We start from the raw sequence: 27,787 nt of genomic DNA, 5'->3' as shown, positions 1-27,787 counted from the left end.
GTGGAAGGTGTTGGTAAAGTGGATGAACTGTTCAATCTCCTCGTTGGAGCACGATGCAGCGCTGATACAGTCATCGATATAGCGGAGGAAAAGGTGAGGGGTGGTGCCAGTGTAGCTGCGGAAGATGGACTGTTCCACATATCCTACGAAGAGCTAGGCATAACTGGGGCCCATGCGGGTGCCCATGGCTACTTCTTTGGTTTGGAGGAAGTGGGAGGATTGGAAAGAGAAGTTGCTCAGAGTGAGGACCAGTTCAGTCAGTCGAAGGAGGGTGTCAGTGGAAGGATACTGGTTGGTACAGCGGGAAAGGAAGAAGTGGATGGCTTTGAGTCCTTCGTGATGGGGGATGGAGGTGTACAGGGACTGGATGTCCATGGTGAAGATAAGGCGTTGGGGTGGTGTCCCGAACGTAGGTGGGGAGTTCTTGGACTAAGGGGGACAGGATCGTGTCGAGGTATGCAGAGTTGAGTTTGGTGGGGTAGGAGCAGGCTGAGACAATGGGTCGGCCGGGGCAGTCAGGTTTGTGGATTTTGGGCAGGAGGTGGAAACGGACGGTGCGGGGTTGTGGGACTATGAGGTTGGAGGCGGTGGATGGGAGATCCCCTCAGGTGATGAGCTTATGGATGGTCTGGGAGATGATGGTGGGAGGTGGAGTCATGGTCAAGGGGGCAGTAGGAGGAGGTGTCCATGAGTTGGCATTTAGCCTCAGCGGTGTAAGAGTTCTAGGGTACACCTGATCAGGTCCTGGGGATTTATCCACTTTTATGCATTTTAAGACATTCAGCACTTCATATTCTGTAATATGGACATTTTTCAAGAAGTCACCATCTATTTCCTTACATTCTATACCTTCCATGTCCTTTTCCACAGTAAATATTGATGATGAGTCAAATTTTGCAGGTAAAATAGGTGTGGTGCTGGGGAGGAAAGAATTATTGAGGGAATCCAGTGGAAAGGTGGATGGGAGGCAAGATGAAGTGACAGAGGCAAACATACTGCAGGGCAAAATAGTAAACGCTGAGATGGCCATGGTATGCAATTGGAAGAAGTGTATAACTAGAGCTTGGTAATTTCCGTTTTAAATGTAAATGTGGAAATTTGTGCTGGACATCCGAAAGACAAACTTGTGAAATGATGGACTGAATTCAGACTGTCTTCTCTAATTCAGTTATACCCCTATCTCTAACCCCACTTCATCCTCTGAGTGCAATTAACCACAAGCCTCCTTTGTATAATCGTGAAGAATCAACTGCTCTTGCAAGTTAGCTCGCAATTCTGTGCACTCCCTGGGTAAACCTGTCTTTATCAATGACTTTGGCTGTACTTAAAATGAATGGGTGTCATTTGCTACTACAATGGCTTCCGGGAGCAGTCTCACTGTCTGCATCAAATACTGAGACCGTCTGTGAGCCGGAAAATGTAAAGGCATTTCAACAACTGTGGACCCAAATGAATTGAGTTACAAAAACAGGAATTGCTGGAGAAATTCAGCAAGTCCGGCATCATCTATGCAAAGACAACATTTAGACACAAGTAACCCTTTTTCAATAAAATGCGCTCTATTTTGGGCAACTTAATACAATAATGCAAGATGGCCGATTGCACTGAGTGGGATTGAGACGCTCTGCACGTGGCAAGGGGACTGACTGCACCTGGGACGGGGGTAGCTCTGCATATGGGAAGGAGACTGACTGCACCTGGGACTGGGGACGCTCTGCATGTGGGAAGGGGACGCTCTGCACGTGGCAAGGGGACTGACTGCACCTGGGACCGGGGAAGCTCTGCGTATGGGAAGGAGACTGACTGCACCTGGGACTGGGGACGCTCTGCACGTGGCAAGGGGACTGACTGCACCTGAGACCGGGGACGCTCTGCACGTGGCAAGGGGACTGACTGCACGTGGGACAGGGGATGCTCTGATGTGGGAAAGGGACTGACTGCACCTGGGATGGGGGACGCTCTGCACGTGGCAAGGGGACTGACTGCACCTGAGACCGGGGGACCTGCCGGAGGAGCTTTCGAGGCTCACGTTCGTGACGTCATCACGCTGACGGCCGCTGCCGCTGCGATGGCGGGAAGACAGGAGCAAGATGGAGGTTGGTGTCAACGATCGGTGCTGCCGCCCTCCTGCTTCGATCTCTGAGGATCCCACCCTGCAGGAAAGTGCCTCCAATCCTCAAACCAGCCATCAATCAGTCAGTCCGCAATCGCAGGACGTTCAAAGGAATAAGGTTTGAGTCGTCAAATGGAGTGTGTGTTTGTATGTGGTGAGCTCCCTCTGTGATTCTTAAACATCCAGGAGCCGCCAGGGCACCGAGAGTGAGCAATAAATGCCGGCTTTGTTCATGTCGCAGACAATGACGTGACGGTAATTTTAAATATGTGCATTGTATGCTTTCTTCAAACAAAAGTCCACGCTTTGCTCTCTAATGAATGAAAGTTGGTATTATTTACTCCACTGTTATAAAATTAAAGGATTGTTTGTGTAGGAAGTGCTAAAGTGTATGGTTTGGAAGTAGATTATCAAAATGTCATCTTCAAAAAAAATGGTATCCCACAGTTGGCTTAAGGCTTCCAACCCCTTCCTATTCACATATCCATCCAAATGCCTCTTAAATGTTGCAATTGTATCAGCCTCCACCACATCCTCTGGCAGCTCAAACCATATACGTATCACCATCTGTGTGAAAACGTTGCCCCCTTAGGTCTCTTTTATATCTTTCCCCTCTCACCCTAAACCTATGCCCTCTAGTTCTGGATTCCCTGACACCAGGGAAAAGACTTTGTCTATTTATTCTATCCATGCCCCTCATAATTTTGTAAACCTCTATAAGGACACCTCTCAGCCTCCGACCCTCCAGGGAAAACAGCCCCAGCCTGTTCAGCCTCTCCCTGTAGCTCAGATCCTCCAACCCTGGCAACATCCTTGTAAATCTTTTCTGAACCCTTTCAAGTTTCACAACATCTTTCCAATAGGAAGGAGACCAGAATTGCACGCAATATTGCAACAGTGGCCTAACCAATGTCCTGTACTGCCGCAACATGACCTCCCAACTCCTGTACTCAATACTCTGACCAATAAAGGAAAGCATACCAAACGCCATCTTCACATCCTATCTACCTGCGATTCCACTTTCAAGGATTATTAACTTTAAAATGGATTGGCTTAAAGCGACATTAATGGGGTGTTTCCAAGGCTCCTCATTCATTCTTTTATATAAGACCCTGTTTTGACAGGAAGGTAGGTGACCAGGGAGTGTAGATCCATTATAGTTGACTAAAGAATTGGAAGTTCCATGGAATGTGTGGTCCAAAAGATCTTCAACAGCAGAATAGGTTGGTGTTGGATCTCATCACCAGCAAAGGTTGAAGAATGAAGGTGGTTCCAGTCAATCACACAATCTGATTACCAAACCATAAGGAATGTGGTTAACCCCAATGCCTCCTTTTAAACAAAATCAGGCACAAGCATTTGTCTTGAAAAGCCATCAATCTCAAATCAAAGTATAACTGATGACAGTGAGAAGGGAGATGAAATTGAAGAATTATTAAAGGAAAGAGCCATTTGATTCATTGTGTATTATTAGCTGTCGTAAAGTGTTATCCCAGTAGCACCTCCCTCCCCCACCAACCCATCTGCTCTTCTTTCCCATATAAAGAGTTTTATTTTTAAAGACAACAGGTTATAGTCTGTGGAAGCAGATGCAATAGTAACTTCCAAAGAGGAATGTGCATTATAAGCAAAACAATTGTCGTGGAATGGGGAAAGTACAGCAGAGTGGATCTGATTGGATGTACCTTTCAAAGAGCTTTCAGAGGCACAATATGTGAAAATAAATTCTGAGCTGAATAATTGTATGTTCAGTTGAAAATGTGTTGCTGGTTAAAGCACAGCAGGTTAGGCAGCATCCAAGGAATAGGAAATTCGACATTTCGGGCATAAGCCCTTCATCGGGAATGAGGAGAGGGTGCCAGGCAGGCTAATTGTATGTTCACTCTAGTAGCAAATTATGCAAATTAACAGGTGAATCAGTGGTATTTTCCTGAAGAACACTATCTTATTGTGGTGTAACCATGCAATGCATTTTTTAACTGTTTTTGTTGGAAATTTAAGAATGAAATTCCAGACTTACTATTAATATTTCATAACATTTTCACTTATTGCTTCATTAATTTAGACAGTTAAGTCAACTACCAATGGTAATAGATTAAGAATAAGCTGTCTACCATTAGTCTGACTATAAATGCTGTGACATAAGTTAATCCATTTAAAGTAAACTGTATATCAAGCTATGTTTATTGCAGATTGAGGACCGAAGTTGTTGCATCACCATAGTCTTACCAGATCATTGGGGCTGCTTTCATTTGAGAAAGGCAACTGCTGGTGATTTAGCTTGACAGCCACCAGACATTAGGCAGGGAACAGGTCAAAAAGGGAAGTCTTTCATGATAGCCTCAAACCAGTGGTAGGAATTGAACCCACACTGTTGGTATCATACTGCTTAGTAAAGCTAGCAACCCAGCCAACTGAGCTAAACTGATTTCTGATGGCCTAGTTGGATAATGATATTGTTGGCCTGCAACCATACTTGTCATTAAGGAAATTCCTAATTTTTTATCCACATTTTTTCTGGTCATAAAATGAAAATGATTAATTTCAACATTGGCCTCAAAAATTGGTCTTGTAATTTGTAAATGATCCTGAAATAGGAAATATTGTTAGCACTGTAGAAAACCAAAAAAGATAAATGGATAGTTGCAACACTTTAGGAATGTATTTAAAAAATGACAAGTATAACTCAAATGTCAGTTAGATTCTGCAACTGGATCCTTAGTTTCCTGACCGATAGGCCACAATCAGTGAAGACTGGGAATAATATTTCATCCTTACTGACATTCAACACTGGAGCCCCTCCGGGGTGTGTACTCACTGTATACTCATGACTGCATCACCAAATAGCAGACTAATGCCATTTACAAATTCACCGATGACACCACTCAGATGCCGATGAAACAGAATACAGATGGGAGGTAGAAGACCTGGAGAAATGGTGCACCGAGAACAACCCAGCTCTCAATGCTGGTAAACCCAAGGAAATAATTATTGACTTTTGGCGGAATGTTACTCATGCCCCCTACACATTAACAGCACAGAGATGGAATGAGTGGAGAGTGGCAAGCTCCTGGGAGTGGTCACCTACAACAAGCTTTCTTGGACACACTGGTTACAAAGGCCCAACAACGTCTCTTCTTCCTCAGGCAGCTGAAGAAATTTGCATGACGGTGAATACTCTTGCCAACTTTTATAGGTGTGCCATGAAGAGCATTCTATCTTGATGTATCACTACCTGGTATGGCAACTGTACCATTCGAGATTGGAGACGGTTACAGAGGATAGTGAACTCAGCCGGGTAATCACAAGGGCCAACTTCCTATCAATAGACTTCAACTACCAGGCCAACTGTCAAGGAAAGGCTGCCAGCATTCTCAAAGATCCATCCCACCCTGGCAATGTTTTTCTACATCCTCTACCATCAGGGAGCACATGCACCAGCCAGGTTTCAAAACAGTTTCTACCCTACTGTTGTTAGAATACTGAATGGACTGACAACTCTTAACATTCGTTTGAACCTGTGTTTTTGTTTTTGCCGCTGTTTACCTATTATTGACTTATCGATGTTACTTAACTTTTTAATCTTTTATTGCCCGCAAGACAAAGCTTTTCACTGTGCTTTGATAGGCATGGCAATAAGTTAAACTCAATTCAAAATAAGGAGGTCTTGCTAAATCAATCATGGCATTAGTCAAACTGAATCTAAATTATTGTGTACATTTTTGTCTCCTTACCTAAGGAAAGAAGTATGGACATTGGAGACAGTCCACAGAAGGTTCACTATGTTAATTCTGGGTTTGGAGGCATTTTCTGAACAGAGAGATTGAGTAATTGGATTTTAGAGTTGAGAAGAATGAGAAGGTGTCTTGTTGAAACATGGAAGGTTATTATAGGACTTGTAAGTTTAAGTATGGAAAGATTCTTTCATGGTGCAGAATAATCTAGAACCAGAGGACATAATATCCAAATATTCTTCATTTAAGATGGAGATTAGGAAACATTTCTTCTCTGAGGGAAGTGAATAAGTGGAATTATTTAAAAATTTTAAATCCCTACACTGTGAGAACAGGCCATTCAGCCCAACAAGTTCACACCAACCTTCAGAAGCGTAACCAATCCAGACCCATTCCCCTCCCTTTACGTTTACCTCAGACGTCTGCATCCCTGAACACTTTGCAATTTAGCATGGCCAATTCGTCTAACTAGTACATCTTTGGGTTGTGGGAGGAACCCCATACAAGCACAGTGACCTGAGGTTGGAATTGAACCCAGGTGCCTAAAAAGTAATAGTACTAGCCATTGAGCCAGCATGCCACAAGCAGAGGATTGTAGATAATGAATAATTAAGTATGTTCAAGGCTGAGATAGACAACTTTTTAATGAGTAAATGAATCAATGGTTATGAGGAAATGGCTGGGAAATTGAGAAAAGGATTATGAGAAAAGCCAGGATCTCATTGAATAATGGAGTGAATGCATCGGGTCAAGCGGCCTACTAATGCTCCTGCATCGTATGGTCTTTTCTTTATGTGGCTTTCTGCCCTGTCTGAGTTCACCTGCTGTTACTCAGACATGTTGATTGGAGCAAAACATCGACTGTGGTTAGCGATCTATTGGCGACGATGTTTTCTCGCAGAACATGGAATGTTGAAGGATAGGTTCAAACTCCACTGAGAAAGATGTGAAAGTGTAAGCACCTTCGAATGAGGTGAATTAGATTAAATGGACGACACTGGCTTTGTATCTGTGAAGTTGCAGGGGTGATGCATACATTCTCCATTCCCTTTCGCAGCTGGAGGTGTCTGGTCAGACTCAGGAAGCCTGTCTTTTGGTGTGTGGCTTAGGGGAAAAGCTGAGGTGAGTAAGAAAAGCAAATACAGAAGATGCTGATCATTCGGGACCACCCTCAGGGACGCGGGGTATGCAAGCGGTATTCCATCTACTGCAGACAAGCTGGGTAAGAGTGTGCACTTGCAGTTTCAAAAGGAAGTGGAGGATGCAGGCGTCGATCCCACTACCTCTCGCATGAGAATGGCTCTCCCTTGCTGATGCTTTATTGCGCTCCTCCGCTAATGTGACGCCGTTGTCTCCCTGAAACTCTGTCACCCTGGGAGATCCTGAGCTACTGGCTGATCTCCACAGCTTCAGCCTGTGCTGGCATGAAGAAATCGTCTTGAGTGCTGATCCGAAACTGCCAGATTCTGCCGGTACAATATCTGACTCGCATCTTCATGTACATGTCAGGTTAGGGTTTGGGTCGCAGCTTACCGACTGGTTCAAGTTGCCTCCAAACATGTCCAGGACGTGCCCGCTGACCTCAGGCAGCTCACCCACCGCCGGTATGATCCTTTCAAGGAGCTGACTTTCACCCGCAGAGAAAAGAGTCAGCGCCGCGGGCGTTCGCCTTCGCTGCGCAGCTCGACTTTCTTCCTGCGCTGCACCCTGAAATGGCGGGGCCTGCCTGTCGCTCACGCGTTAAGCTTTTGATCTTTCGGAACCACTCTCAGGGAGGTGGCGTGCGCAAACGGTATTCCGTCTGCTGCCGACCAGCCGAGTGAGAGGGCGCACTTGCACTTTTAAAAGCGAGTGGAGAACGCGGGAAGCGATCCCACGACCTCGCGGATGCGAAGCTAGCACTCTACCATTTGAACTAATCCCCTGATGCGAATGCGTCTGTGCTTTCACTCCTTCCGCAGTGGATCCTGAGGAGCCACGCTCCAGGATGAGCGGGAAATCCTCTCGTCCGTGGGACGGCTGAGACCAAACATTGCTGATGCCTGTCTCTACCATTTGAGCTAATTACCCAGATGGTCAGTTGGCCATGCTTTCACTCCTTCCGCAGTGGATCCTGAGCAGCCACGCTCCAGGATGTGCGGGAAATCCTCTCGTCCGTCGGACGGCTGAGACCAAACATTGCTGATGCCTGTCTCGCTGAAACAACCAACTTGTCGGAGGAGCAGCAGCGGCAGCTGGTGGACTCAGGCGAGGCGGAAGGCCACATGGACGAGGAAAGAAGTGCTGAGGAGATGGCAATTGCTGATTGGAGGTCGAAACGACTTCAACCTTGGCGCAGCCACCACGAGCGTGAGGTGACGTCGCAGTGCCCCGCCTGACTGATAGAAGACTTGATTTGGTTGCAGTGAGCACAAAGTGCTTTCATGCGTTTGTGTTGAAAAAAGGCACCCTGCTGGCCGTCTGTTGCAACCACAGCAGGGAGACAGCCGGCTCGTTGCAGAGGGGGAAGGGCGTGTGCCGATGTGTCCTGAAAGCGTTGTCACATTTTCAGCTCATCTGTGTTGCTGTGGCCCGCGTGCTGGTGAATGCTCACTCTTTCCAAAAAGCAGCGTGGGCTCCTTCGAGCCAGAATTGAACCGGCGACCTAAGGATGACAGATTTGCGACACACTACAGTCCTCCGCTCTACCCGCTGGGCTATCGAAGGAGAGGCCAGCAGTGATTCGCCCTTGCCGATGCTTTGCTGCGCTCCTCCACTAATGTGACGACGTTGTCTCCCTGAAACTCTGTCACTCTGGGAGATCCTGAGCCACTGGCTGATCTCCACAGCTTAGGCCTATGCTGGCATGAAGAAATCCTCTTTCGTGCTGGTCCCTAACTGCCAGATCCTGCGGGTACAGTACCTGAAGTGGAGAATGCGGGCATCGATCCCACTACCATTTGAGCTAATCCCGCGGTAAGTCAGCTGGCCATGCTTTCACTCCTTCCGCAGTGGATCCTGAGCAGCCACGCTCCAGGATGTGCGGGAAATCCTCTCGTCCGTCGGACGGCTGAGACCAAACATTGCTGATGCCTGTCTCGCTGAAACAACCAACTTGTCGGAGGAGCAGCAGCGGCAGCTGGTGGACTCAGGCGAGGCGGAAGGCCACATGGACGAGGAAAGAAGTGCTGAGGAGATGGCAATTGCTGATTGGAGGTCGAAACGACTTCAACCTTGGCGCAGCCGCCACGAGCGTGAGGTGACGTCGCAGGGCCCCGCCTGACTGATAGAAGACGTGATTTGGTTGCAGTGAGCACAAAGTGCTTTCATGCGTTTGTGTTGAAAAAAGGCACCCTGCTGGCCGTCTGTTGCAACCACAGCAGGGAGACAGCCGGCTCGTTGCAGAGGGGGAAGGGCGTGTGCCGATGTGTCCTGAAAGCGTTGTCGCATTTTCAGCTCATCTGTGTTGCTGTGGCCCGCGTGCTGGTGAATGCTCACTCTTTCCAAAAAGCAGCGTGGGCTCCTTCGAGCCGGCGACCTAAGGATGACAGATTTGCGACACACTACAGTCCTCCGCTCTACCAGCTGAGCTATCGAAGGAGAGGCCAGCAGTGATTCGCCCTTGCCGATGCTTTGCTGCGCTCCTCCACTAATGTGACGACGTTGTCTCCCTGAAACTCTGTCACTCTGGGAGATCCTGAGCCACTGGCTGATCTCCACAGCTTAGGCCTATGCTGGCATGAAGAAATCCTCTTTCGTGCTGGTCCCTAACTGCCAGATCCTGCGGGTACAGTACCTGAAGTGGAGAATGCGGGCATCGATCCCACTACCATTTGAGCGAATCCCGCGGTAAGTCAGCTGGCCATGCTTTCACTCCTTCCGCAGTGGATCCTGAGCAGCCACGCTCCAGGATGTGCGGGAAATCCTCTCGTCCGTCGGACGGCTGAGACCAAACATTGCTGATGCCTGTCTCGCTGAAACAACCAACTTGTCGGAGGAGCAGCAGCGGCAGCTGGTGGACTCAGGCGAGGCGGAAGGCCACATGGACGAGGAAAGAAGTGCTGAGGAGATGGCAATTGCTGATTGGAGGTCGAAACGACTTCAACCTTGGCGCAGCCACCACGAGCGTGAGGTGACGTCGCAGGGCCCCGCCTGACTGATAGAAGACTTGATTTGGTTGCAGTGAGCACAAAGTGCTTTCATGCGTTTGTGTTGAAAAAAGGCACCCTGCTGGCCGTCTGTTGCAACCACAGCAGGGAGACAGCCGGCTCGTTGCAGAGGGGGAAGGGCGTGTGCCGATGTGTCCTGAAAGCGTTGTCGCATTTTCAGCTCATCTGTGTTGCTGTGGCCCGCGTGCTGGTGAATGCTCACTCTTTCCAAAAAGCAGCGTGGGCTCCTTCGAGCCGGCGACCTAAGGATGACAGATTTGCGACACACTACAGTCCTCCACTCTACCAGCTGAGCTATCGAAGGAGAGGCCAGCAGTGATTCGCCCTTGCCGATGCTTTGCTGCGCTCCTCCACGAATGTGACGACGTTGTCTCCCTGAAACTCTGTCACTCTGGGAGATCCTGAGCCACTGGCTGATCTCCACAGCTTAGGCCTATGCTGGCATGAAGAAATCCTCTTTCGTGCTGGTCCCTAACTGCCAGATCCTGCCGGTACAATACCTGAAGTGGCGAATGCGGGCATCGATCCCACTACCATTTGAGCTAATCCCGCGGTAAGTCAGCTGGCCATGCTTTCACTCCTTCCGCAGTGGATCCTGAGCAGCCACGCTCCAGGATGTGCGGGAAATCCTCTCGTCCGTCGGACGGCTGAGACCAAACATTGCTGATGCCTGTCTCGCTGAAACAACCAACTTGTCGGAGGAGCAGCAGCGGCAGCTGGTGGACTCAGGCGAGGCGGAAGGCCACATGGACGAGGAAAGAAGTGCTGAGGAGATGGCAATTGCTGATTGGAGGTCGAAACGACTTCAACCTTGGCGCAGCCACCACGAGCGTGAGGTGACGTCGCAGGGCCCCGCCTGACTGATAGAAGACTTGATTTGGTTGCAGTGAGCACAAAGTGCTTTCATGCGTTTGTGTTGAAAAAAGGCACCCTGCTGGCCGTCTGTTGCAACCACAGCAGGGAGACAGCCGGCTCGTTGCAGAGGGGGAAGGGCGTGTGCCGATGTGTCCTGAAAGCGTTGTCGCATTTTCAGCTCATCTGTGTTGCTGTGGCCCGCGTGCTGGTGAATGCTCACTCTTTCCAAAAAGCAGCGTGGGCTCCTTCGAGCCGGAATTGAACCGGCGACCTAAGGATGACAGATTTGCGACACACTACAGTCCTCCACTCTACCAGCTGAGCTATCGAAGGAGAGGCCAGCAGTGATTCGCCCTTGCCGATGCTTTGCTGCGCTCCTCCACTAATGTGACGACGTTGTCTCCCTGAAACTCTGTCACTCTGGGAGATCCTGAGCCACTGGCTGATCTCCACAGCTTAGGCCTATGCTGGCATGAAGAAATCCTCTTTCGTGCTGGTCCCTAACTGCCAGATTCTGCCGGTACAGTACCTGAAGTGGAGAATGCGGGCATCGATCCCACTACCATTTGAGCTAATCCCGCGGTAAGTCAGCTGGCCATGCTTTCACTCCTTCCGCAGTGGATCCTGAGCAGCCACGCTCCAGGATGTGCGGGAAATCCTCTCGTCCGTCGGACGGCTGAGACCAAACATTGCTGATGCCTGTCTCGCTGAAACAACCAACTTGTCGGAGGAGCAGCAGCGGCAGCTGGTGGACTCAGGCGAGGCGGAAGGCCACATGGACGAGGAAAGAAGTGCTGAGGAGATGGCAATTGCTGATTGGAGGTCGAAACGACTTCAACCTTGGCGCAGCCACCACGAGCGTGAGGTGACGTCGCAGGGCCCCGCCTGACTGATAGAAGACTTGATTTGGTTGCAGTGAGCACAAAGTGCTTTCATGCGTTTGTGTTGAAAAAAGGAACCCTGCTGGCCGTCTGTTGCAACCACAGCAGGGAGACAGCCGGCTCGTTGCAGAGGGGGAAGGGCGTGTGCCGATGTGTCCTGAAAGCGTTGTCGCATTTTCAGCTCATCTGTGTTGCTGTGGCCCGCGTGCTGGTGAATGCTCACTCTTTCCAAAAAGCAGCGTGGGCTCCTTCGAGCCGGCGACCTAAGGATGACAGATTTGCGACACACTACAGTCCTCCGCTCTACCAGCTGAGCTATCGAAGGAGAGGCCAGCAGTGATTCGCCCTTGCCGATGCTTTGCTGCGCTCCTCCACTAATGTGACGACGTTGTCTCCCTGAAACTCTGTCACTCTGGGAGATCCTGAGCCACTGGCTGATCTCCACAGCTTAGGCCTATGCTGGCATGAAGAAATCCTCTTTCGTGCTGGTCCCTAACTGCCAGATTCTGCCGGTACAGTACCTGAAGTGGAGAATGCGGGCATCGATCCCACTACCATTTGAGCTAATCCCGCGGTAAGTCAGCTGGCCATGCTTTCACTCCTTCCGCAGTGGATCCTGAGCAGCCACGCTCCAGGATGTGCGGGAAATCCTCTCGTCCGTCGGACGGCTGAGACCAAACATTGCTGATGCCTGTCTCGCTGAAACAACCAACTTGTCGGAGGAGCAGCAGCGGCAGCTGGTGGACTCAGGCGAGGCGGAAGGCCACATGGACGAGGAAAGAAGTGCTGAGGAGATGGCAATTGCTGATTGGAGGTCGAAACGACTTCAACCTTGGCGCAGCCACCACGAGCGTGAGGTGACGTCGCAGGGCCCCGCCTGACTGATAGAAGACTTGATTTGGTTGCAGTGAGCACAAAGTGCTTTCATGCGTTTGTGTTGAAAAAAGGCACCCTGCTGGCCGTCTGTTGCAACCACAGCAGGGAGACAGCCGGCTCGTTGCAGAGGGGGAAGGGCGTGTGCCGATGTGTCCTGAAAGCGTTGTCGCATTTTCAGCTCATCTGTGTTGCTGTGGCCCGCGTGCTGGTGAATGCTCACTCTTTCCAAAAAGCAGCGTGGGCTCCTTCGAGCCGGAATTGAACCGGCGACCTAAGGATGACAGATTTGCGACACACTACAGTCCTCCGCTCTACCAGCTGAGCTATCGAAGGAGAGGCCAGCAGTGATTCGCCCTTGCCGATGCTTTGCTGCGCTCCTCCACTAATGTGACGACGTTGTCTCCCTGAAACTCTGTCACTCTGGGAGATCCTGAGCCACTGGCTGATCTCCACAGCTTAGGCCTATGCTGGCATGAAGAAATCCTCTTTCGTGCTGGTCCCTAACTGCCAGATTCTGCCGGTACAGTACCTGAAGTGGAGAATGCGGGCATCGATCCCACTACCATTTGAGCTAATCCCGCGGTAAGTCAGCTGGCCATGCTTTCACTCCTTCCGCAGTGGATCCTGAGCAGCCACGCTCCAGGATGTGCGGGAAATCCTCTCGTCCGTCGGACGGCTGAGACCAAACATTGCTGATGCCTGTCTCGCTGAAACAACCAACTTGTCGGAGGAGCAGCAGCGGCAGCTGGTGGACTCAGGCGAGGCGGAAGGCCACATGGACGAGGAAAGAAGTGCTGAGGAGATGGCAATTGCTGATTGGAGGTCGAAACGACTTCAACCTTGGCGCAGCCACCACGAGCGTGAGGTGACGTCGCAGGGCCCCGCCTGACTGATAGAAGACTTGATTTGGTTGCAGTGAGCACAAAGTGCTTTCATTCGTTTGTGTTGAAAAAAGGCACCCTGCTGGCCGTCTGTTGCAACCACAGCAGGGAGACAGCCGGCTCGTTGCAGAGGGGGAAGGGCGTGTGCCGATGTGTCCTGAAAGCGTTGTCGCATTTTCAGCTCATCTGTGTTGCTGTGGCCCGCGTGCTGGTGAATGCTCACTCTTTCCAAAAAGCAGCGTGGGCTCCTTCGAGCCGGCGACCTAAGGATGACAGATTTGCGACACACTACAGTCCTCCGCTCTACCAGCTGAGCTATCGAAGGAGAGGCCAGCAGTGATTCGCCCTTGCCGATGCTTTGCTGCGCTCCTCCACTAATGTGACGACGTTGTCTCCCTGAAACTCTGTCACTCTGGGAGATCCTGAGCCACTGGCTGATCTCCACAGCTTAGGCCTATGCTGGCATGAAGAAATCCTCTTTCGTGCTGGTCCCTAACTGCCAGATTCTGCCGGTACAGTACCTGAAGTGGAGAATGCGGGCATCGATCCCACTACCATTTGAGCTAATCCCGCGGTAAGTCAGCTGGCCATGCTTTCACTCCTTCCGCAGTGGATCCTGAGCAGCCACGCTCCAGGATGTGCGGGAAATCCTCTCGTCCGTCGGACGGCTGAGACCAAACATTGCTGATGCCTGTCTCGCTGAAACAACCAACTTGTCGGAGGAGCAGCAGCGGCAGCTGGTGGACTCAGGCGAGGCGGAAGGCCACATGGACGAGGAAAGAAGTGCTGAGGAGATGGCAATTGCTGATTGGAGGTCGAAACGACTTCAACCTTGGCGCAGCCACCACGAGCGTGAGGTGACGTCGCAGGGCCCCGCCTGACTGATAGAAGACTTGATTTGGTTGCAGTGAGCACAAAGTGCTTTCATTCGTTTGTGTTGAAAAAAGGCACCCTGCTGGCCGTCTGTTGCAACCACAGCAGGGAGACAGCCGGCTCGTTGCAGAGGGGGAAGGGCGTGTGCCGATGTGTCCTGAAAGCGTTGTCGCATTTTCAGCTCATCTGTGTTGCTGTGGCCCGCGTGCTGGTGAATGCTCACTCTTTCCAAAAAGCAGCGTGGCCTCCTTCGAGCCGGAATTGAACCGGCGACCTAAGGATGACAGATTTGCGACACACTCCAGTCCTCCGCTCTACCAGCTGAGCTATCGAAGGAGAGGCCAGCAGTGATTCGCCCTTGCCGATGCTTTGCTGCGCTCCTCCACTAATGTGACGACGTTGTCTCCCTGAAACTCTGTCACTCTGGGAGATCCTGAGCCACTGGCTGATCTCCACAGCTTAGGCCTATGCTGGCATGAAGAAATCCTCTTTCGTGCTGGTCCCTAACTGCCAGATTCTGCCGGTACAGTACCTGAAGTGGAGAATGCGGGCATCGATCCCACTACCATTTGAGCTAATCCCGCGGTAAGTCAGCTGGCCATGCTTTCACTCCTTCCGCAGTGGATCCTGAGCAGCCACGCTCCAGGATGTGCGGGAAATCCTCTCGTCCGTCGGACGGCTGAGACCAAACATTGCTGATGCCTGTCTCGCTGAAACAACCAACTTGTCGGAGGAGCAGCAGCGGCAGCTGGTGGACTCAGGCGAGGCGGAAGGCCACATGGACGAGGAAAGAAGTGCTGAGGAGATGGCAATTGCTGATTGGAGGTCGAAACGACTTCAACCTTGGCGCAGCCACCACGAGCGTGAGGTGACGTCGCAGGGCCCCGCCTGACTGATAGAAGACTTGATTTGGTTGCAGTGAGCACAAAGTGCTTTCATGCGTTTGTGTTGAAAAAAGGCACCCTGCTGGCCGTCTGTTGCAACCACAGCAGGGAGACAGCCGGCTCGTTGCAGAGGGGGAAGGGCGTGTGCCGATGTGTCCTGAAAGCGTTGTCGCATTTTCAGCTCATCTGTGTTGCTGTGGTCCGCGTGCTGGTGAATGCTCACTCTTTCCAAAAAGCAGCGTGGGCTCCTTCGAGCCGGCGACCTAAGGATGACAGATTTGCGACACACTACAGTCCTCCGCTCTACCAGCTGAGCTATCGAAGGAGAGGCCAGCAGTGATTCGCCCTTGCCGATGCTTTGCTGCGCTCCTCCACTAATGTGACGACGTTGTCTCCCTGAAACTCTGTCACTCTGGGAGATCCTGAGCCACTGGCTGATCTCCACAGCTTAGGCCTATGCTGGCATGAAGAAATCCTCTTTCGTGCTGGTCCCTAACTGCCAGATTCTGCCGGTACAGTACCTGAAGTGGAGAATGCGGGCATCGATCCCACTACCATTTGAGCTAATCCCGCGGTAAGTCAGCTGGCCATGCTTTCACTCCTTCCGCAGTGGATCCTGAGCAGCCACGCTCCAGGATGTGCGGGAAATCCTCTCGTCCGTCGGACGGCTGAGACCAAACATTGCTGATGCCTGTCTCGCTGAAACAACCAACTTGTCGGAGGAGCAGCAGCGGCAGCTGGTGGACTCAGGCGAGGCGGAAGGCCACATGGACGAGGAAAGAAGTGCTGAGGAGATGGCAATTGCTGATTGGAGGTCGAAACGACTTCAACCTTGGCGCAGCCACCACGAGCGTGAAGTGACGTCGCAGGGCCCCGCCTGACTGATAGAAGACTTGATTTGGTTGCAGTGAGCACAAAGTGCTTTCATGCGTTTGTGTTGAAAAAAGGCACCCTGCTGGCCGTCTGTTGCAACCACAGCAGGGAGACAGCCGGCTCGTTGCAGAGGGGGAAGGGCGTGTGCCGATGTGTCCTGAAAGCGTTGTCGCATTTTCAGCTCATCTGTGTTGCTGTGGCCCGCGTGCTGGTGAATGCTCACTCTTTCCAAAAAGCAGCGTGGGCTCCTTCGAGCCGGCGACCTAAGGATGACAGATTTGCGACACACTACAGTCCTCCGCTCTACCAGCTGAGCTATCGAAGGAGAGGCCAGCAGTGATTCGCCCTTGCCGATGCTTTGCTGCGCTCCTCCACTAATGTGACGACGTTGTCTCCCTGAAACTCTGTCACTCTGGGAGATCCTGAGCCACTGGCTGATCTCCACAGCTTAGGCCTATGCTGGCATGAAGAAATCCTCTTTCGTGCTGGTCCCTAACTGCCAGATTCTGCCGGTACAGTACCTGAAGTGGAGAATGCGGGCATCGATCCCACTACCATTTGAGCTAATCCCGCGGTAAGTCAGCTGGCCATGCTTTCACTCCTTCCGCAGTGGATCCTGAGCAGCCACGCTCCAGGATGTGCGGGAAATCCTCTCGTCCGTCGGACGGCTGAGACCAAACATTGCTGATGCCTGTCTCGCTGAAACAACCAACTTGTCGGAGGAGCAGCAGCGGCAGCTGGTGGACTCAGGCGAGGCGGAAGGCCACATGGACGAGGAAAGAAGTGCTGAGGAGATGGCAATTGCTGATTGGAGGTCGAAACGACTTCAACCTTGGCGCAGCCACCACGAGCGTGAGGTGACGTCGCAGGGCCCCGCCTGACTGATAGAAGACTTGATTTGGTTGCAGTGAGCACAAAGTGCTTTCATTCGTTTGTGTTGAAAAAAGGCACCCTGCTGGCCGTCTGTTGCAACCACAGCAGGGAGACAGCCGGCTCGTTGCAGAGGGGGAAGGGCGTGTGCCGATGTGTCCTGAAAGCGTTGTCGCATTTTCAGCTCATCTGTGTTGCTGTGGCCCGCGTGCTGGTGAATGCTCACTCTTTCCAAAAAGCAGCGTGGGCTCCTTCGAGCCGGCGACCTAAGGATGACAGATTTGCGACACACTACAGTCCTCCGCTCTACCAGCTGAGCTATCGAAGGAGAGGCCAGCAGTGATTCGCCCTTGCCGATGCTTTGCTGCGCTCCTCCACTAATGTGACGACGTTGTCTCCCTGAAACTCTGTCACTCTGGGAGATCCTGAGCCACTGGCTGATCTCCACAGCTTAGGCCTATGCTGGCATGAAGAAATCCTCTTTCGTGCTGGTCCCTAACTGCCAGATTCTGCCGGTACAGTACCTGAAGTGGAGAATGCGGGCATCGATCCCACTACCATTTGAGCTAATCCCGCGGTAAGTCAGCTGGCCATGCTTTCACTCCTTCCGCAGTGGATCCTGAGCAGCCACGCTCCAGGATGTGCGGGAAATCCTCTCGTCCGTCGGACGGCTGAGACCAAACATTGCTGATGCCTGTCTCGCTGAAACAACCAACTTGTCGGAGGAGCAGCAGCGGCAGCTGGTGGACTCAGGCGAGGCGGAAGGCCACATGGACGAGGAAAGAAGTGCTGAGGAGATGGCAATTGCTGATTGGAGGTCGAAACGACTTCAACCTTGGCGCAGCCACCACGAGCGTGAGGTGACGTCGCAGGGCCCCGCCTGACTGATAGAAGACTTGATTTGGTTGCAGTGAGCACAAAGTGCTTTCATGCGTTTGTGTTGAAAAAAGGCACCCTGCTGGCCGTCTGTTGCAACCACAGCAGGGAGACAGCCGGCTCGTTGCAGAGGGGGAAGGGCGTGTGCCGATGTGTCCTGAAAGCGTTGTCGCATTTTCAGCTCATCTGTGTTGCTGTGGCCCGCGTGCTGGTGAATGCTCACTCTTTCCAAAAAGCAGCGTGGGCTCCTTCGAGCCGGCGACCTAAGGATGACAGATTTGCGACACACTACAGTCCTCCGCTCTACCAGCTGAGCTATCGAAGGAGAGGCCAGCAGTGATTCGCCCTTGCCGATGCTTTGCTGCGCTCCTCCACTAATGTGACGACGTTGTCTCCCTGAAACTCTGTCACTCTGGGAGATCCTGAGCCACTGGCTGATCTCCACAGCTTAGGCCTATGCTGGCATGAAGAAATCCTCTTTCGTGCTGGTCCCTAACTGCCAGATTCTGCCGGTACAGTACCTGAAGTGGAGAATGCGGGCATCGATCCCACTACCATTTGAGCTAATCCCGCGGTAAGTCAGCTGGCCATGCTTTCACTCCTTCCGCAGTGGATCCTGAGCAGCCACGCTCCAGGATGTGCGGGAAATCCTCTCGTCCGTCGGACGGCTGAGACCAAACATTGCTGATGCCTGTCTCGCTGAAACAACCAACTTTTCGGAGGAGCAGCAGCGGCAGCTGGTGGACTCAGGCGAGGCGGAAGGCCACATGGACGAGGAAAGAAGTGCTGAGGAGATGGCAATTGCTGATTGGAGGTCGAAACGACTTCAACCTTGGCGCAGCCACCACGAGCGTGAGGTGACGTCGCAGGGCCCCGCCTGACTGATAGAAGACTTGATTTGGTTGCAGTGAGCACAAAGTGCTTTCATGCGTTTGTGTTGAAAAAAGGCACCCTGCTGGCCGTCTGTTGCAACCACAGCAGGGAGACAGCCGGCTCGTTGCAGAGGGGGAAGGGCGTGTGCCGATGTGTCCTGAAAGCGTTGTCGCATTTTCAGCTCATCTGTGTTGCTGTGGCCCGCGTGCTGGTGAATGCTCACTCTTTCCAAAAAGCAGCGTGGCCTCCTTCGAGCCGGAATTGAACCGGCGACCTAAGGATGACAGATTTGCGACACACTACAGTCCTCCGCTCTACCAGCTGAGCTATCGAAGGAGAGGCCAGCAGTGATTCGCCCTTGCCGATGCTTTGCTGCGCTCCTCCACTAATGTGACGACGTTGTCTCCCTGAAACTCTGTCACTCTGGGAGATCCTGAGCCACTGGCTGATCTCCACAGCTTAGGCCTATGCTGGCATGAAGAAATCCTCTTTCGTGCTGGTCCCTAACTGCCAGATTCTGCCGGTACAGTACCTGAAGTGGAGAATGCGGGCATCGATCCCACTACCATTTGAGCTAATCCCGCGGTAAGTCAGCTGGCCATGCTTTCACTCCTTCCGCAGTGGATCCTGAGCAGCCACGCTCCAGGATGTGCGGGAAATCCTCTCGTCCGTCGGACGGCTGAGACCAAACATTGCTGATGCCTGTCTCGCTGAAACAACCAACTTTTCGGAGGAGCAGCAGCGGCAGCTGGTGGACTCAGGCGAGGCGGAAGGCCACATGGACGAGGAAAGAAGTGCTGAGGAGATGGCAATTGCTGATTGGAGGTCGAAACGACTTCAACCTTGGCGCAGCCACCACGAGCGTGAGGTGACGTCGCAGGGCCCCGCCTGACTGATAGAAGACTTGATTTGGTTGCAGTGAGCACAAAGTGCTTTCATGCGTTTGTGTTGAAAAAAGGCACCCTGCTGGCCGTCTGTTGCAACCACAGCAGGGAGACAGCCGGCTCGTTGCAGAGGGGGAAGGGCGTGTGCCGATGTGTCCTGAAAGCGTTGTCGCATTTTCAGCTCATCTGTGTTGCTGTGGCCCGCGTGCTGGTGAATGCTCACTCTTTCCAAAAAGCAGCGTGGGCTCCTTCGAGCCGGCGACCTAAGGATGACAGATTTGCGACACACTACAGTCCTCCGCTCTACCAGCTGAGCTATCGAAGGAGAGGCCAGCAGTGATTCGCCCTTGCCGATGCTTTGCTGCGCTCCTCCACTAATGTGACGACGTTGTCTCCCTGAAACTCTGTCACTCTGGGAGATCCTGAGCCACTGGCTGATCTCCACAGCTTAGGCCTATGCTGGCATGAAGAAATCCTCTTTCGTGCTGGTCCCTAACTGCCAGATTCTGCCGGTACAGTACCTGAAGTGGAGAATGCGGGCATCGATCCCACTACCATTTGAGCTAATCCCGCGGTAAGTCAGCTGGCCATGCTTTCACTCCTTCCGCAGTGGATCCTGAGCAGCCACGCTCCAGGATGTGCGGGAAATCCTCTCGTCCGTCGGACGGCTGAGACCAAACATTGCTGATGCCTGTCTCGCTGAAACAACCAACTTGTCGGAGGAGCAGCAGCGGCAGCTGGTGGACTCAGGCGAGGCGGAAGGCCACATGGACGAGGAAAGAAGTGCTGAGGAGATGGCAATTGCTGATTGGAGGTCGAAACGACTTCAACCTTGGCGCAGCCACCACGAGCGTGAAGTGACGTCGCAGGGCCCCGCCTGACTGATAGAAGACTTGATTTGGTTGCAGTGAGCACAAAGTGCTTTCATGCGTTTGTGTTGAAAAAAGGCACCCTGCTGGCCGTCTGTTGCAACCACAGCAGGGAGACAGCCGGCTCGTTGCAGAGGGGGAAGGGCGTGTGCCGATGTGTCCTGAAAGCGTTGTCGCATTTTCAGCTCATCTGTGTTGCTGTGGCCCGCGTGCTGGTGAATGCTCACTCTTTCCAAAAAGCAGCGTGGGCTCCTTCGAGCCGGCGACCTAAGGATGACAGATTTGCGACACACTACAGTCCTCCGCTCTACCAGCTGAGCTATCGAAGGAGAGGCCAGCAGTGATTCGCCCTTGCCGATGCTTTGCTGCGCTCCTCCACTAATGTGACGACGTTGTCTCCCTGAAACTCTGTCACTCTGGGAGATCCTGAGCCACTGGCTGATCTCCACAGCTTAGGCCTATGCTGGCATGAAGAAATCCTCTTTCGTGCTGGTCCCTAACTGCCAGATTCTGCCGGTACAGTACCTGAAGTGGAGAATGCGGGCATCGATCCCACTACCATTTGAGCTAATCCCGCGGTAAGTCAGCTGGCCATGCTTTCACTCCTTCCGCAGTGGATCCTGAGCAGCCACGCTCCAGGATGTGCGGGAAATCCTCTCGTCCGTCGGACGGCTGAGACCAAACATTGCTGATGCCTGTCTCGCTGAAACAACCAACTTGTCGGAGGAGCAGCAGCGGCAGCTGGTGGACTCAGGCGAGGCGGAAGGCCACATGGACGAGGAAAGAAGTGCTGAGGAGATGGCAATTGCTGATTGGAGGTCGAAACGACTTCAACCTTGGCGCAGCCACCACGAGCGTGAGGTGACGTCGCAGGGCCCCGCCTGACTGATAGAAGACTTGATTTGGTTGCAGTGAGCACAAAGTGCTTTCATGCGTTTGTGTTGAAAAAAGGCACCCTGCTGGCCGTCTGTTGCAACCACAGCAGGGAGACAGCCGGCTCGTTGCAGAGGGGGAAGGGCGTGTGCCGATGTGTCCTGAAAGCGTTGTCGCATTTTCAGCTCATCTGTGTTGCTGTGGCCCGCGTGCTGGTGAATGCTCACTCTTTCCAAAAAGCAGCGTGGGCTCCTTCGAGCCGGCGACCTAAGGATGACAGATTTGCGACACACTACAGTCCTCCGCTCTACCAGCTGAGCTATCGAAGGAGAGGCCAGCAGTGATTCGCCCTTGCCGATGCTTTGCTGCGCTCCTCCACTAATGTGACGACGTTGTCTCCCTGAAACTCTGTCACTCTGGGAGATCCTGAGCCACTGGCTGATCTCCACAGCTTAGGCCTATGCTGGCATGAAGAAATCCTCTTTCGTGCTGGTCCCTAACTGCCAGATTCTGCCGGTACAGTACCTGAAGTGGAGAATGCGGGCATCGATCCCACTACCATTTGAGCTAATCCCGCGGTAAGTCAGCTGGCCATGCTTTCACTCCTTCCGCAGTGGATCCTGAGCAGCCACGCTCCAGGATGTGCGGGAAATCCTCTCGTCCGTCGGACGGCTGAGACCAAACATTGCTGATGCCTGTCTCGCTGAAACAACCAACTTGTCGGAGGAGCAGCAGCAGCAGCTGGTGGACTCAGGCGAGGCGGAAGGCCACATGGACGAGGAAAGAAGTGCTGAGGAGATGGCAATTGCTGATTGGAGGTCGAAACGACTTCAACCTTGGCGCAGCCACCACGAGCGTGAGGTGACGTCGCAGGGCCCCGCCTGACTGATAGAAGACTTGATTTGGTTGCAGTGAGCACAAAGTGCTTTCATGCGTTTGTGTTGAAAAAAGGCACCCTGCTGGCCGTCTGTTGCAACCACAGCAGGGAGACAGCCGGCTCGTTGCAGAGGGGGAAGGGCGTGTGCCGATGTGTCCTGAAAGCGTTGTCGCATTTTCAGCTCATCTGTGTTGCTGTGGCCCGCGTGCTGGTGAATGCTCACTCTTTCCAAAAAGCAGCGTGGGCTCCTTCGAGCCGGCGACCTAAGGATGACAGATTTGCGACACACTACAGTCCTCCGCTCTACCAGCTGAGCTATCGAAGGAGAGGCCAGCAGTGATTCGCCCTTGCCGATGCTTTGCTGCGCTCCTCCACTAATGTGACGACGTTGTCTCCCTGAAACTCTGTCACTCTGGGAGATCCTGAGCCACTGGCTGATCTCCACAGCTTAGGCCTATGCTGGCATGAAGAAATCCTCTTTCGTGCTGGTCCCTAACTGCCAGATTCTGCCGGTACAGTACCTGAAGTGGAGAATGCGGGCATCGATCCCACTACCATTTGAGCTAATCCCGCGGTAAGTCAGCTGGCCATGCTTTCACTCCTTCCGCAGTGGATCCTGAGCAGCCACGCTCCAGGATGTGCGGGAAATCCTCTCGTCCGTCGGACGGCTGAGACCAAACATTGCTGATGCCTGTCTCGCTGAAACAACCAACTTGTCGGAGGAGCAGCAGCAGCAGCTGGTGGACTCAGGCGAGGCGGAAGGCCACATGGACGAGGAAAGAAGTGCTGAGGAGATGGCAATTGCTGATTGGAGGTCGAAACGACTTCAACCTTGGCGCAGCCACCACGAGCGTGAGGTGACGTCGCAGGGCCCCGCCTGACTGATAGACGACTTGATTTGGTTGCAGTGAGCACAAAGTGCTTTCATTCGTTTGTGTTGAAAAAAGGCACCCTGCTGGCCGTCTGTTGCAACCACAGCAGGGAGACAGCCGGCTCGTTGCAGAGGGGGAAGGGCGTGTGCCGATGTGTCCTGAAAGCGTTGTCGCATTTTCAGCTCATCTGTGTTGCTGTGGCCCGCGTGCTGGTGAATGCTCACTCTTTCCAAAAAGCAGCGTGGCCTCCTTCGAGCCGGAATTGAACCGGCGACCTAAGGATGACAGATTTGCGACACACTACAGTCCTCCGCTCTACCAGCTGAGCTATCGAAGGAGAGGCCAGCAGTGATTCGCCCTTGCCGATGCTTTGCTGCGCTCCTCCACTAATGTGACGACGTTGTCTCCCTGAAACTCTGTCACTCTGGGAGATCCTGAGCCACTGGCTGATCTCCACAGCTTAGGCCTATGCTGGCATGAAGAAATCCTCTTTCGTGCTGGTCCCTAACTGCCAGATTCTGCCGGTACAGTACCTGAAGTGGAGAATGCGGGCATCGATCCCACTACCATTTGAGCTAATCCCGCGGTAAGTCAGCTGGCCATGCTTTCACTCCTTCCGCAGTGGATCCTGAGCAGCCACGCTCCAGGATGTGCGGGAAATCCTCTCGTCCGTCGGACGGCTGAGACCAAACATTGCTGATGCCTGTCTCGCTGAAACAACCAACTTGTCGGAGGAGCAGCAGCGGCAGCTGGTGGACTCAGGCGAGGCGGAAGGCCACATGGACGAGGAAAGAAGTGCTGAGGAGATGGCAATTGCTGATTGGAGGTCGAAACGACTTCAACCTTGGCGCAGCCACCACGAGCGTGAGGTGACGTCGCAGGGCCCCGCCTGACTGATAGAAGACTTGATTTGGTTGCAGTGAGCACAAAGTGCTTTCATGCGTTTGTGTTGAAAAAAGGCACCCTGCTGGCCGTCTGTTGCAACCACAGCAGGGAGACAGCCGGCTCGTTGCAGAGGGGGAAGGGCGTGTGCCGATGTGTCCTGAAAGCGTTGTCGCATTTTCAGCTCATCTGTGTTGCTGTGGCCCGCGTGCTGGTGAATGCTCACTCTTTCCAAAAAGCAGCGTGGGCTCCTTCGAGCCGGCGACCTAAGGATGACAGATTTGCGACACACTACAGTCCTCCGCTCTACCAGCTGAGCTATCGAAGGAGAGGCCAGCAGTGATTCGCCCTTGCCGATGCTTTGCTGCGCTCCTCCACTAATGTGACGACGTTGTCTCCCTGAAACTCTGTCACTCTGGGAGATCCTGAGCCACTGGCTGATCTCCACAGCTTAGGCCTATGCTGGCATGAAGAAATCCTCTTTCGTGCTGGTCCCTAACTGCCAGATTCTGCCGGTACAGTACCTGAAGTGGAGAATGCGGGCATCGATCCCACTACCATTTGAGCTAATCCCGCGGTAAGTCAGCTGGCCATGCTTTCACTCCTTCCGCAGTGGATCCTGAGCAGCCACGCTCCAGGATGTGCGGGAAATCCTCTCGTCCGTCGGACGGCTGAGACCAAACATTGCTGATGCCTGTCTCGCTGAAACAACCAACTTGTCGGAGGAGCAGCAGCGGCAGCTGGTGGACTCAGGCGAGGCGGAAGGCCACATGGACGAGGAAAGAAGTGCTGAGGAGATGGCAATTGCTGATTGGAGGTCGAAACGACTTCAACCTTGGCGCAGCCACCACGAGCGTGAAGTGACGTCGCAGGGCCCCGCCTGACTGATAGAAGACTTGATTTGGTTGCAGTGAGCACAAAGTGCTTTCATGCGTTTGTGTTGAAAAAAGGCACCCTGCTGGCCGTCTGTTGCAACCACAGCAGGGAGACAGCCGGCTCGTTGCAGAGGGGGAAGGGCGTGTGCCGATGTGTCCTGAAAGCGTTGTCGCATTTTCAGCTCATCTGTGTTGCTGTGGCCCGCGTGCTGGTGAATGCTCACTCTTTCCAAAAAGCAGCGTGGGCTCCTTCGAGCCGGCGACCTAAGGATGACAGATTTGCGACACACTACAGTCCTCCGCTCTACCAGCTGAGCTATCGAAGGAGAGGCCAGCAGTGATTCGCCCTTGCCGATGCTTTGCTGCGCTCCTCCACTAATGTGACGACGTTGTCTCCCTGAAACTCTGTCACTCTGGGAGATCCTGAGCCACTGGCTGATCTCCACAGCTTAGGCCTATGCTGGCATGAAGAAATCCTCTTTCGTGCTGGTCCCTAACTGCCAGATTCTGCCGGTACAGTACCTGAAGTGGAGAATGCGGGCATCGATCCCACTACCATTTGAGCTAATCCCGCGGTAAGTCAGCTGGCCATGCTTTCACTCCTTCCGCAGTGGATCCTGAGCAGCCACGCTCCAGGATGTGCGGGAAATCCTCTCGTCCGTCGGACGGCTGAGACCAAACATTGCTGATGCCTGTCTCGCTGAAACAACCAACTTGTCGGAGGAGCAGCAGCAGCAGCTGGTGGACTCAGGCGAGGCGGAAGGCCACATGGACGAGGAAAGAAGTGCTGAGGAGATGGCAATTGCTGATTGGAGGTCGAAACGACTTCAACCTTGGCGCAGCCACCACGAGCGTGAGGTGACGTCGCAGGGCCCCGCCTGACTGATAGAAGACTTGATTTGGTTGCAGTGAGCACAAAGTGCTTTCATTCGTTTGTGTTGAAAAAAGGCACCCTGCTGGCCGTCTGTTGCAACCACAGCAGGGAGACAGCCGGCTCGTTGCAGAGGGGGAAGGGCGTGTGCCGATGTGTCCTGAAAGCGTTGTCGCATTTTCAGCTCATCTGTGTTGCTGTGGCCCGCGTGCTGGTGAATGCTCACTCTTTCCAAAAAGCAGCGTGGGCTCCTTCGAGCCGGCGCCCTAAGGATGACAGATTTGCGACACACTACAGTCCTCCGCTCTACCAGCTGAGCTATCGAAGGAGAGGCCAGCAGTGATTCGCCCTTGCCGATGCTTTGCTGCGCTCCTCCACTAATGTGACGACGTTGTCTCCCTGAAACTCTGTCACTCTGGGAGATCCTGAGCCACTGGCTGATCTCCACAGCTTAGGCCTATGCTGGCATGAAGAAATCCTCTTTCGTGCTGGTCCCTAACTGCCAGATTCTGCCGGTACAGTACCTGAAGTGGAGAATGCGGGCATCGATCCCACTACCATTTGAGCTAATCCCGCGGTAAGTCAGCTGGCCATGCTTTCACTCCTTCCGCAGTGGATCCTGAGCAGCCACGCTCCAGGATGTGCGGGAAATCCTCTCGTCCGTCGGACGGCTGAGACCAAACATTGCTGATGCCTGTCTCGCTGAAACAACCAACTTGTCGGAGGAGCAGCAGCGGCAGCTGGTGGACTCAGGCGAGGCGGAAGGCCACATGGACGAGGAAAGAAGTGCTGAGGAGATGGCAATTGCTGATTGGAGGTCGAAACGACTTCAACCTTGGCGCAGCCACCACGAGCGTGAGGTGACGTCGCAGGGCCCCGCCTGACTGATAGAAGACTTGATTTGGTTGCAGTGAGCACAAAGTGCTTTCATTCGTTTGTGTTGAAAAAAGGCACCCTGCTGGCCGTCTGTTGCAACCACAGCAGGGAGACAGCCGGCTCGTTGCAGAGGGGGAAGGGCGTGTGCCGATGTGTCCTGAAAGCGTTGTCGCATTTTCAGCTCATCTGTGTTGCTGTGGCCCGCGTGCTGGTGAATGCTCACTCTTTCCAAAAAGCAGCGTGGGCTCCTTCGAGCCGGCGACCTAAGGATGACAGATTTGCGACACACTACAGTCCTCCGCTCTACCAGCTGAGCTATCGAAGGAGAGGCCAGCAGTGATTCGCCCTTGCCGATGCTTTGCTGCGCTCCTCCACTAATGTGACGACGTTGTCTCCCTGAAACTCTGTCACTCTGGGAGATCCTGAGCCACTGGCTGATCTCCACAGCTTAGGCCTATGCTGGCATGAAGAAATCCTCTTTCGTGCTGGTCCCTAACTGCCAGATTCTGCCGGTACAGTACCTGAAGTGGAGAATGCGGGCATCGATCCCACTACCATTTGAGCTAATCCCGCGGTAAGTCAGCTGGCCATGCTTTCACTCCTTCCGCAGTGGATCCTGAGCAGCCACGCTCCAGGATGTGCGGGAAATCCTCTCGTCCGTCGGACGGCTGAGACCAAACATTGCTGATGCCTGTCTCGCTGAAACAACCAACTTGTCGGAGGAGCAGCAGCAGCAGCTGGTGGACTCAGGCGAGGCGGAAGGCCACATGGACGAGGAAAGAAGTGCTGAGGAGATGGCAATTGCTGATTGGAGGTCGAAACGACTTCAACCTTGGCGCAGCCACCACGAGCGTGAGGTGACGTCGCAGGGCCCCGCCTGACTGATAGAAGACTTGATTTGGTTGCAGTGAGCACAAAGTGCTTTCATGCGTTTGTGTTGAAAAAAGGCACCCTGCTGGCCGTCTGTTGCAACCACAGCAGGGAGACAGCCGGCTCGTTGCAGAGGGGGAAGGGCGTGTGCCGATGTGTCCTGAAAGCGTTGTCGCATTTTCAGCTCATCTGTGTTGCTGTGGCCCGCGTGCTGGTGAATGCTCACTCTTTCCAAAACGCAGCGTGGGCTCCTTCGAGCCGGCGCCCTAAGGATGACAGATTTGCGACACACTACAGTCCT

At 53.2% G+C, this 27,787-nt stretch overlaps 6 non-coding genes across 6 annotated transcripts; all 6 read right to left on the bottom strand.

The window, feature by feature from the left end:
* Positions 1 to 8,463: 8,463 nt before the first annotated feature.
* trnay-gua (transfer RNA tyrosine (anticodon GUA)) lies at positions 8,464 to 8,553 on the bottom strand. The gene is given in 2 exon segments: positions 8,464 to 8,499; positions 8,517 to 8,553. It is a non-coding gene; the product is annotated as a tRNA-Tyr (tRNA).
* Positions 8,554 to 11,093: 2,540 nt separating this feature from the next.
* On the bottom strand, positions 11,094 to 11,183 carry trnay-gua (transfer RNA tyrosine (anticodon GUA)). The gene is given in 2 exon segments: positions 11,094 to 11,129; positions 11,147 to 11,183. It is a non-coding gene; the product is annotated as a tRNA-Tyr (tRNA).
* A 1,667-nt stretch (positions 11,184 to 12,850) lies between these two features.
* trnay-gua (transfer RNA tyrosine (anticodon GUA)) lies at positions 12,851 to 12,940 on the bottom strand. The gene is given in 2 exon segments: positions 12,851 to 12,886; positions 12,904 to 12,940. It is a non-coding gene; the product is annotated as a tRNA-Tyr (tRNA).
* Positions 12,941 to 14,607: 1,667 nt separating this feature from the next.
* Positions 14,608 to 14,697, bottom strand: trnas-gga (transfer RNA serine (anticodon GGA)). Its single transcript is given in 2 exon segments — positions 14,608 to 14,643; positions 14,661 to 14,697. It is a non-coding gene; the product is annotated as a tRNA-Ser (tRNA).
* Positions 14,698 to 18,983: 4,286 nt separating this feature from the next.
* trnay-gua (transfer RNA tyrosine (anticodon GUA)) lies at positions 18,984 to 19,073 on the bottom strand. The gene is given in 2 exon segments: positions 18,984 to 19,019; positions 19,037 to 19,073. It is a non-coding gene; the product is annotated as a tRNA-Tyr (tRNA).
* A 4,286-nt stretch (positions 19,074 to 23,359) lies between these two features.
* Positions 23,360 to 23,449, bottom strand: trnay-gua (transfer RNA tyrosine (anticodon GUA)). Its single transcript is given in 2 exon segments — positions 23,360 to 23,395; positions 23,413 to 23,449. It is a non-coding gene; the product is annotated as a tRNA-Tyr (tRNA).
* Positions 23,450 to 27,787: the final 4,338 nt, after the last annotated feature.

Source organism: Hemiscyllium ocellatum, chromosome 4 (assembly GCF_020745735.1).
Source record: "Hemiscyllium ocellatum isolate sHemOce1 chromosome 4, sHemOce1.pat.X.cur, whole genome shotgun sequence".
Classification (NCBI taxonomy): domain Eukaryota; kingdom Metazoa; phylum Chordata; class Chondrichthyes; order Orectolobiformes; family Hemiscylliidae; genus Hemiscyllium; species Hemiscyllium ocellatum.
Note: the sequence above shows the minus strand (reverse complement) of the source record. Positions and strands in the feature narration are given on the sequence as shown.